Source organism: Crocodylus porosus, unplaced genomic scaffold, assembly GCF_001723895.1.
Source record: "Crocodylus porosus isolate Cpor-Errol unplaced genomic scaffold, CroPor_comp1, whole genome shotgun sequence".
NCBI lineage: Eukaryota > Metazoa > Chordata > Crocodylia > Crocodylidae > Crocodylus > Crocodylus porosus.
In genome coordinates, this window is record NW_017728915.1 from 963,920 (window position 1) to 968,252 (window position 4,333).

A 4,333-nucleotide genomic window follows, 5' to 3' on the forward strand; every position below is an offset into this window, starting at 1 on the left:
TGGACCTGCTCGAGATGCATCTGTGGATGCACGACAAGGTGCGGGTGGCCTTCCTGACCGTGTCCCCACACTGCCGGCCCATGTTCATCTTGGAGTCAGCGATGACCCCCAGATCCTTTTCTGCCTCTGCCCTGACAAGAAGGGAGTTCCTCAGCCTGTAGGTATGGTGCCGGTTCTTCCTCCCCAGGTGCAGCACCTTGCACTTGTCAGTATTGGATCCCATCCTATTCTCATTTGCCCACCCCTGTAACCTGTCCAGGTCCAGCTGTATCCTGTCTCTCCCTTCTAGCGTGCCCACCTTGCCCCAGATCTCAGTGTCAACAGCAAGTTTGAACAAGGTGCTTTTCACCCCTCACCCAAGTCCCTAATAAAGAGATTGAACAGCGCAGGCCCAAGGACCGAGCCCTGGGGGGCCCCACTGCCCACGTCCCTCCAGGTCAAACATGACCCGTGCACCACCGCTCTCTGGGTGCGGCCCCTCAGCCAATTTGTGACCCATCTGACTGCGTAGGTGTCGATGCCGCAGTTGCCTAGCTTTTTAATGAGAACAGGGTGAGAGACAGTCTCCCTGGACTTCAGGAGGGCCTTCGACATGATGTCCACTGCTACCCCTCCGTCCAAGGATTTGGGGAGCAGGTCACAGAAGGCCCCCAGGTTGGTCTAACAGGACCTGCTGCTAATGAACCCATGTTGGTTGCCCCTGAGCATGCAGTCCCCTCGCAGATGTGCTCCTGGATAATTTTCCTCAAAGAGCTTCCCCAGGATCGAGGTGAGACTAGCTGGCCTGTAGTTCCCCGGGTCCTCCTTCCTCCCTTTTTTGAAGATGGGAACCACGTTGGCCCTCTTCCATCCTCCGGCCCCACACCAGAGCAACACGAGTGCTCGTACAGCCGTGCCGGGGTCCCGCAACGATCGCCGCCGATTCCCTCAGCACTCGGGGGTGGAGATCGCCTGGACCAGCTGATATGAACACATCCAGCCCCTCCAGACGTTCCCCGACTCGGTCCTCCCTGACCCTAAGCCTGGCAGAGTCTCTCCTGCGTCCATGCTGCATCCCAGTGGGGCAGTTCGTCCCCACTCAGAAAAATGGAGGCAAAGAATTTGTTAAAAAGGTCTGCCTTCTCCTCTGGTGCGACCACCAGATTGCCAAGTGTGTCCCGCAGGGGCCCCACGTTGCCTGGTGCCTAATGTACTCCCCAATGTATTTAAAGGGCTTCTTGTTGTCCTTGATGCTTGACACTAGCCCTAGCTCCGTCTGCATCTTGGCCTTCCTGACGGCCTCTCTACAGACTCGAGCAATGGCAGTATACTCCTCTCCTTGGTGATGGCCCCCTCCTTCCACTGGCCGTATGCCCCCTTTTTGGCTTTCAGATGTTCTTGAGTGCCTCTGGTGAGCCACGGGGGCTTTTGGGCACTCTTGCCCCTTTTGACTCACGTTGGGATGGTCACCCCTTGGGCTCGGAGGATCGTCTCCTTAAGGAACGGCCACTTGTATTGGACACCCAGCTCCCCTCCCCTCCGGGACCCCAGCGCCTCTCCCACTAAAATCTCAACTCGTTGAAGTCTAGGGCTGCTGACCTGTTGCCGGCCCTTGGCACCCTGCGCTGGACGGTGAATCCCAGCAGGCGATGATCGCTGTCGCCCGGGTGGTCGAGCACCCGCAGCCCCCACACCAGGTCAGGCCCGCGGCCAGCACCAGGTCCAGGAGGGCATTTCCCCTGGTGGGGCTGTGCACCCCCTGGGTTAGACGGAGGTCTTGTATCCCAGCAAGGAACCTAGGCGAGCGGTCAGACCTGGCCGACTGCTCCTCCCAGCAGACGTCCGGGTAATTTAGGTCACCCAAGATGACCGCATCCCTCGACTTAACTGCCTCCGTGAGCTGACCCAATTCAGTCCAGCTCTTCCCCTTGGTGGGGAGGTCTGTAGTAGACCCCCACCCTCAAGTCCCTTTCCCCACAACCCCCCTGTATTCTGACCCAGAGCACCTCAGTCTGCCCCTCCTCTGACCCCATCGTGTTAGTTGAGGACGACATGGATTGCTCTTTGATGTACAGTGCCACACCCCAGCCTTTCCTCCCAGCCACACATCCTGGGAAACCCCGTGCCCAGCAGTCCCTGCAGGCATCACCCCCCGGGGCAGGAGCAAGGCCAGCGCAAGGGCAGGTTCTGCTCCCGCACAGCAGGCACGGTGGCCATGAAGCTCCGTGCACACACCACACAATCCCCAAGATCCTGATGCACCAGGCCCCTGATCCAGGAAGGAGTTTCACCACCAAAGCTTTTCAACAGTGGCTTCCTTCTCGTGCCCTTTCCCAACCCGGCCAGCCTTGCTGCTATGAGTCGGTGCAAGGGTCGCTAGAGCTAGTCATGAGCTTGCACGGGGAGATAAGACACAGCAGGCACCGCGATGCAGCCGGGAGGGGTGCCGGCTCAGCCAGCACACGGCTCAAAGGGCAGGGAGAGCCAGGTCTGCCCGGCCGCCGCGGGGGCAGAGGCTGCGATAGGCACCCCACGGGCAGAGCATCTGGACTCGATCTCCCAAGGTCCCTTCCAGTCCTGATGTCTATGAAATCTATGAAGTCTCCCATGGGAGAAGCAGCAGAGCCAGCCAAACCCCTGCCCCCCACCTGCCTGGAGCGCCCCGGATGGACTCCAGCCGGGTCGGCTCCGAGGAGGGCACCCCAGGGCGGCTGGCAAGGGCACCCTGGGGTCCTGCTGGCCCGTTTCCAGCTGGCAAGAGGTGCACACAGCTCCTTGAGCTGGAGCGAGCCCCAGCAGGAGCCTGCCGATGATCGACGGAGGCAGGTCAGCTTCTGGGAGCTGGGCGATCCACACTAGTGCCTGAGTGGGTCAGCCAGCACGGCAGGACAGGCCTGGCAGGACCCTGAGCCACGAACCAAGCAAGAGTTCGTGGCCCAGGACCAGTACCCGGGGGCCGGGACAGGCCCTGCGTGCAGGCGGAGAAGACTCCAGCTCTGGTCCGAGCCCTGGCCCAGAGCCGACTCAGTCCAGGGGGGTCAGGGCCAGGACACACCATGCACACCTGAAGCAGGAGGATGCACCCAGGCCCCCAGGGACCCTCCACTGCCCCCCCAGACAGCAAGGCCTGGCTCTTGGTGCCGAGGCTGGGCTCTCTGTGCAGCTCTTGCTCGAGTGCTGGTGCCAGGTCACATGCTTGGCCCCGCAGGAGGAAGCAGGGGCTTATGCAACACAGGCGTGAGGAGGGGACCAGGGACAGGCGACTGCATGACACCCTGCACCCGCCTGGGCCTCAGCATCCTGGCTGCCCCAGGGCCAGGTCCTGCCTGCTCCGCTCCTGGCTGGGAACAGGGCGTCTCGTACCTAGGACACTGCACACTGGTGCCGTCTCTCTCCTTGGCATGAGCTCTGCAGAGCTCATGCCACCTTCCCTGCCTCCCCAGGAGTCCGGCTACCACAGGCTCCGCAGTGCCCAAGGCAACAGGAGGCATCTGTCCCCCCAGTTCCTGTGTGGTGTCCCAACAGAAATCCCAGAGCTGTGGGGCTGGCGGTCCCATCCCTGCCTGAAGCAGGATCAGCCCTGTTCAGACCAGCCCAGGCAAACCCTATATCCAACCTCAGAGCCACAGGACATTGCCCCCGACATCACCCCCGCCCCCGGATATAGGGGGCTGCGGCCACCAGCATCCTACTGCTGCCAGGGGGGTCATGGGCGTTGCAGAGAGCACAAGCTGAGGCCGTGCCCCCGCTGCAGAAGGCGGCAAAACCCTTCAGTCTGGGCAGGGGGAAATCCCTCCCTGCCCCAGTGCAGCACAGGGCTGAGCCTGAGCGCAGGGGCAAGACCCTCCAGCCAGGACCCTGCAGGGTTGGTGCCGGCAGCATTGGTACAGCCCAGAGTGCAGCCAGCCCCTCGGGGGGAGGATTAAATTCCCCCCCCCATTTGGAGCAAGGGGTGGGGGGCAAACCAGCACAGCCAAGATGCTGTGGGGATGTCCCAGGCCGAGCACAGACAGACATCGCTGCGCCCAAGTCACCCTGCCCCACTGACACCTCCACTGACAGGGAGAGTGTCGTCCCCCCCGCCGCATCTTCACTTTTCTTCGCTGGCAGAGCAGGGAGAGTGTTTTCCTCAACCCATGAATCACTGTACCGGGAACGGCGCCAGGGCCAGGGCCAGGGCAACAGCACACAGGTTTCCAACACCCAGCACAGCCCGCCCCGAGTCCTTGGGGCACTGCAGGGCAGCTCAGGAGGACAAACAGACAGATTTCATAGATTTCGTAGACATCAGGGCTGGAAGGGACCTCGGGAGATCATCGAGTCCAGCCCCCTGCCCAAAGGGCAGGAAGTCAGC